This window comes from Microcebus murinus, chromosome 2 (assembly GCF_040939455.1).
Source record: "Microcebus murinus isolate Inina chromosome 2, M.murinus_Inina_mat1.0, whole genome shotgun sequence".
Taxonomy (NCBI): Eukaryota; Metazoa; Chordata; class Mammalia; order Primates; family Cheirogaleidae; genus Microcebus; species Microcebus murinus.
In genome coordinates this window covers 110159153-110166082 of record NC_134105.1, presented here as the reverse complement: position 1 = coordinate 110166082, position 6930 = coordinate 110159153, and the positions used below count along the sequence as shown (strand labels likewise).

Here is a 6930-nt window from a genome sequence, read left to right as displayed (position 1 = left end):
TGGGGATCTAGGGGTGATGGAGATGTGTCCAGGATCAGTGAGGGGTCAAGGTCTCAGCCTCCCGAAACAGCCAACACGTTCTCTGCAGCTGCCTGTACTGGTCTTGGTCACCTCAAGCACCTTGACCTGCCTATGCACCCCTCTCCTTCCAGCCTGGGTCACTCTCCTTCTAGCTCGTCTCCTTCTTTGCCCTGGACACACTGTCTCCCCGATTTTGCCTAATTGCACCTATGCACCAGCTACTTCAGCAGCATGGAAGTGGTCCCATACAGTGATATATGTGGAGATCTTTAAGATGTTCCCAACTAGGTTCTAGGTGCCATCAAAGCACAGTTGGGCCTCCCTTACAGCCTCCACAGTGCAGAATGTGTGCTGCACAGAGCTGTGCCCAGTTCCTAGAAGTTATTGACCAGAAGCACATTTCTGAAGGGTTTCTTAAATTGGTTTCTTAAGCCCCTTGAATTTTGCTGCTAGTTCAGAATGTTACCGAGGACCTGGTTAGTTTGGAATATACCAGATTCTATGCCCTTTCCCTTAACTATCTTCAAACCTTAGTGGTTTATTTCACCCCATTGGTCTTGTCTTCAAAGTTATTAAAGAGAGGAGCTCTGGATTTACAGATAATGTGAACAGACATTGTGGCTGGAGCCCAAGGGACGAACCACTGTGAGTTTGGGGTCACACCAATCCATGGCTACCACCAGGTAGAGAAGTGGTCAAATGCGGACATATCCAGAGAGCTAGGGGAGCCACATCCTTCTTGTTGGTTCACCAAAGGACACCAGAAGTGAGCCTGCTCCCTGAGATTCAATTCTAGGTCTTTGAGTCTTTCTCCATGGTACTGAGAAGTATGTTCCAGTTTTCAAAGCCCATAGCAATCCTTGGCACAAAAAATATATTTAAGAAATATTTCTTGAGCCGGGCACGGTGGCTCACGCCTGTAATCCTAGCACTCTGGGAGGCCGAGGCGGGCGGATTGCTCAAGGTCAGGAGTTCAAAACTAGCCTGAGCAAGAGCAAGACCCCGTCTCTACTATAAAGAGAAAGAAATTAATTGGCCAACTAATATATATATAAAAATTAGCCGGGCATGGTGGCGCATGCCTGTAGTCCCAGCTACTCGGGAGGCTGAGGCAGGAGGATCGTTTGAGCCCAGGAGTTTGAGGTTGCTGTGAGCTAGGCTGACGCCACGGCACTCACTCTAGCCTGGTCAACAAGCGAGACTCTGTCTCAGGAAAAAAAAAAAAGAAATATTTCTTGAATAAATGAATAAGTCAGTATATAAAATGTGGTCACTCATAGCAGAGATTTGCTTGAACATTATACATTTCAAAGTCCAATAGATCAAGACTATTAGTTCAGGATGCTTTCAATTATAACTCTCCTAGAAGCATTTTTTGTTATGGTTTTTTGAGCACTCATGCATAGCATCTTGCACAATGCTTGTACATTTCTCAAACAAGCAAACCACATTTAATAGCTGATGTCATGCTATAAATCCCTGATACTTTTTAGATGACCCTGAACAGGTCACATGAGGAACAATTGAAAAATCTGGGTTTGTGGTACTGGAAGAGAAAACTTAAACTATTAACAGCAATTTCAAGTGTTCAAACTGCTGTTTTGCAAAAGAGGATATAAACTCACTGGGTACAGTGCCAGACAGCAGAACTCGGACCAATGGTTGGATGTTTACAGGAGGGCAGTTTCAGACAAATTTATGAAAGCATGCTGAACCCACTGGAGCTATCCAACACTCTAACAGTCTGCCCTATGTATATAGTTCAAGCGGAGGGTGATATTTTCCAAGGATTTGGGAGAGAGAATTCCTGCCTTGAGAAGAAATTTAGATTGCGTGACTGATAAGATACTTTCCAACTCAAGATCATTGGATTCTACCCTCTTCTCTTAACAATTACAGTGGGAATCTACCTGTCTTTCCTTTTTTTACTTTTTTGGACTTAAGTACAGATTGTTGAATTCATCACACTCCTTAGTTCTTAATTCATGATCACCATCAGTCCGTATAAGAACCTTGTTTTATTTCATTTTTCTTCTCTTCATTCTAATTCTCATTCCCAAAGGAACAAGCTCTACATATTTGGTATATGCCCTTGGGTAGGTGTGTACCCTTGTAGAATATATAGTATTAGTTATGAATATATATCTTTGACATTTATGTGCATGATATGGAGCTTATTGCTCCAATTCTGTTATTTTTTTCATGTGGTACTGTTTGATTTCATTCTATATTATTGAGTATACATCTAATTCAGTGCCGCTAACTGCTGCAGGGTATTCCATAGTGTGCACATTCTGCTTGTTTCTCTAGAGGTAGGCACCTAGGTTGGTTCCTATTCCCCGCTGCCAGAAACAACATCATGATGAGCTTCCTTGCATGAATCTTTGTATGGAACTATGAGAGTTTCTCTGGGCTACATGGGTGGGTCATAAGGTGTCCTCATATTTAATCATGACATAATCAAACCTATCAAGTATTTTTTGCCTTTTACTTTGTGGGGTTTTTGAGTTTTTGTTTTAAAAAGTCCCTTCCCACTCTGAGATCATCAAAAAATTATCCTACATTTTTCTTGTATTGACTTCATATTTTTACCCTCTACAGCTAGGGTTTTAATAATGGCAAGGACTTTTGCCATTTTCACTGACCGACATACCCCAACTGTCTAGAAAAGTCCTCCACACATATTAAATGCTCAATAAGTATTTGTTGAATAAATGATGAATCGGGGATTAACCTTTGTATATGGGAAGATATCCAACTTTGTATGTCTTCACATATATTGAGCTAGTTTCCTCACTTCAATCTGCTTAATAATTCATCTTTTCCTCTCCACTTATGGTTTCTCCATGATAATATATCACAACAGTTCTAATACCCTGGCCTTGTAATTTCTTATTGTCTTATTTTAATAACTTATATCTTACTGTCTGTTAGATAGGACAAGTGTCCTCTCTTATTTTTCAAAACTTAGATATTCACGGACCTTGATTCTTCCATATACATTTTCAAATAAATGTTAAGGTGCTCAAAACCTCTTACTGGAATTTTGAATGAACTTGCAATGGATTTGTAAACAGGAGAGAGCTGACATTCTTGTGATGTTTTCCCATGCATAAACATGCCACATCTATTTCCTCAGGTCATCTTTTATGCCTTTTAATGGAGTTGTAAATTTTGCCCATAGAAGTATTGTATGTTCTGTTATATTAATTCCCAATTATTTTTAATTGTTGTAAATGATATCTTCTGTTTTATTAAATTTCTAATAGGATGTTTATCCTCTCATTAGATCTACTAGTTTACTTGTTTTTCTATTGTGTTATTCTCTGTAAAGGATTTTGTCAGCTGTAAACAATGACATTTTTTTCCCTTTCAATACTTATGCTTATATTGTTTTCATGTTTACTTCATTGTCTAGGGCACCTCGTATACATTAAACAGTCAGTAGTCATGATAGTGAGCATTCTGCTGTTCCCAGTGTTAAACGCAATGCCTGGAAATTTTCTCTATTAAAGCATGATGTTTGTTGTAGGTTTTTCATAAATATTTTTTAACAAGGCTATGTTAGAATTTTTATCAAAGTGTTTTAAAATTTATTGTTTTTTCCTGCATCTTTTGAGATAATCACATACCCTTTATCTTTACTCCATTATAGAGGTAAGTTACATTAATAAAATTATTGATATCATACCATCTTTGCATTGCTTAACTTGATCATATTTTGAATATACTGTAGGATATAGTACGTTTATTTTTTCATTAAAACTCATACACCAAATAGAATTATATTTTACTGAATCATGGTTTTAAAGTGAATAAATCTTTCTCCTTTCATTATTTTCTGCAACAACTTTGTAAGGTAAAGATTATCTGTTCCTTGAAACTTTTTTATATAGTGCTTTCTTTTTTTTTGGAGACAGAGTCTCACTCTGTTGCCTGGGCTAGAGTGCCATGGTATCAGCCTACCTCACAGCAACCTCAAACTCCTGGGCTCAAGCAATCCTTCTGCCTCAGCCTCCTGAGTAGCTGGGACTACAGGCATGTGCCACCATGCCTGGCTAATTTTTTTTTTTCTATAGATTTTTAGTTGGCATTTAGTTGACCAATTAATTTCTTTCTATTTTTAGTAGAGACAGGGTCTTGCTCTTGCTCAGGCTGGTTTCAAATTCCTGATCTTGAGTGATCTGCCCGCCTCAGCTTCCCAGAGTGCTAGGATTACAGGCGTGAGCCACTGTGCCCGGCCCACAGTGCTTTCTTATAAAACTGAGTTTGAGACTCTGATGAGAAGGGGGTGTCTTTTATTACTACTTAAATATCTTTAATACTTATTAGTTTATTCAATTATTTTGCCAATTTTGACATTTTTTATTTTTCCAGGAATTTATCCATTTTGTCTAAGCTTTCAATTATTGGCATATAGTTCATAATTTTAAAATTATTTTTAATGCTCTGTTGTGACTAAAGTCGTATCTCCTTCCTTACACTGTATTTATTTGCATCTTATTTTTTTTCATTAACCAATTTTTTTTTTTTTTTTTTTTTTTTTTGAGACAGAGTCTCGCTTTGTTGCCCAGGCTAGAGTGAGTGCCGTGGCGTCAGCCTCGCTCACAGCAACCTCAAACTCCTGGGCTCAAGGGATCCTCCTGCCTCAGCCTCCCGAGTAGCTGGGACTACAGGCATGTGCCACCATGCCCGGCTAGTTTTTTCTATATGTATTAGTTGGCCAATTAATTTCTTTCTATTTATAGTAGAGACGGAGTCTCGCTCTTGCTCAGGCTGGTTTTGAACTCCTGACCTTGAGCAATCCGCCCGCCTCAGCCTCCCAGAGTGCTAGGATTACAGGCGTGAGCCACCACGCCCGGCCATTAACCAATTTTATCTATATAATTTGGTTTTGTTACCTTTTTGTTATTGTTTTTAAATTGTTATTATTTCATTGATTTCTAGTCTCATTGTGGGGGGGCTTACCTGGCTTTTTTTCAATATTCTTAAAAAAATTTTTTTTAAATTTTGAACTATTACGGGGGTGAAAATTATTTTGGTTACATGGACTGTTTTTGTAATGCTTTAGTCATGTGTGCCCGTCACCCAGATAGTGTTCATTGTACCTGTCAGGTAGGTTTTCGCACATCCCTCCTCCCCGCCTACCCCTCCACTTGATTTCCCTTGAGTTTTACTTCCTTCTATGTGCATGGTTGCTCATCAATGAGTTCCAATTTAATAGTGAGTACATGTGGTATTTGTTTTTCCATTCTTTAGATACTTAGGATAACGGTCTCCAGGTTCCTTTCAGATTGTTGCAAAAGGCATTAAGTCATCCTTCTTTGTGGCCGAGTAGTATTACATGGGATACATATACCACATTTTGTTAATCCATTCATGGATTGATGGACACTTGGGTTGATTTAATGCAATTGTGAATTGTGCTGCAATAAACATTTGAGTGCACGTGTCTTTTTGATACAATGACTTCTTTTCCTTTGAGTAAATACCCAGTAGTGAGATTGTTGGTAGGTCTATTTTTAGTTCTTTGAGGAATCTCCATACTGTTTTTCCATAGAGGTTGTACTAATGTGCAGTCCTCAATATTATTTTCTAATAAACATAAAGTTACGAACTTAGCTTAAACTACTACTTTAGCTGTATTTAACACCAATAATGTTTATTGCTGTGCAGGTCAAAGTATGTTTGATTCCTACATAAGTGTCTTCTTTAATTCAAGAACTATTTGGTAGTTTGTAATTGTTTTCAAACATGTATTTTTAGTTCTTGTTTTTGTATAGATGTCAAACTACACGATGTTAAATTTTGATGACTTCTATTTTTGAGGCTTCCTTGCTGACCTTGTATTTGTGAACATTCTGTGAATATTTCATTTGTTTGAATTGCTCTTTTTTATTTGTTTTAAAGCTCATTCTGGTCATACTCCTAGGTGTATTCAAGATTATAGATCATATAACATATTTTTATAGATTTTTCTTTTGATAAAAAATCTTTCATTTTTAACCCAATATATAAGAGTATAGCTTTCTGATTACATTGATTTGTTTTTGTCATTTAGCCATTCTTGTTTTGACTGTTTTGAGGTTATATTTTTAGGTGCATATATTTTTATGAAGTATTTGTCTATTTTTGCCTTTAATTATATTTTACAGCATTAAAATTGCAATCCTGACTTTCATTTCATTCATGCTTTCCTAGCATATAATTTTCAATCCCTTCATTTTCAAGTTTTTTCACTTTTAATTCTGTCCTCTGTAGACACAATGTTCCTGGAATTAATTTTTTTTTCTAATTTAAGATTCTTTTCTTCTGTTTGGTGAGTTCAGTCTACTGATATTATAATTTGTTCTATTGGAATTTATATCTGCCATCTTATTCCATTCTTTCCATTTACTATACATTTTGTTTTCTTTTTTCCCTCCTTTTATGCTTTCCATTGAATAGATCAAATTTACTTCTGTTAATTTGAAAGGTCTACTGTTTTTTTTGAAAAAATGATTTTGATGGTTACCCATAACTTACTAAGCCTTGTATTTTTATTTTTCTCTACAATAGTATATCAGTTGTTATAAGTTAGCATACTCTCATTTTCCTTTTGTCACCATCACCAATACCATTAGATTTTTCTGGTATTATCCAAAAATTTATTTACTCTTTTGGGCCCTTTATCATTTAAATAACAGTATACTTCACTGAGTCAATTACTCATCCTTCTTAGATATTTCAAAACACATGGCACTCTCCTGAGTTTGTCTTCTTGCCACAATATTTCCTCCAAGAATATTTTGTATACTTGAAAATTGATAAGAGAGATTTTAAGTGTTCTCATCAAAGATGGTCTTTGAGTAGTAAACCTTTTGCAGTCTTGTTTCATAGTATCTTTATTTTAGACTAATCTAAATGATA

General features: G+C 36.5%; 1 protein-coding gene across 1 annotated transcript in view; it reads right to left on the bottom strand.

The window, feature by feature from the left end:
• UAP1 (UDP-N-acetylglucosamine pyrophosphorylase 1) overlaps positions 1-6930 on the bottom strand; it is a 246640-nt gene that overhangs the window by 195613 nt on the left and 44097 nt on the right. The window lies entirely within an intron of this gene.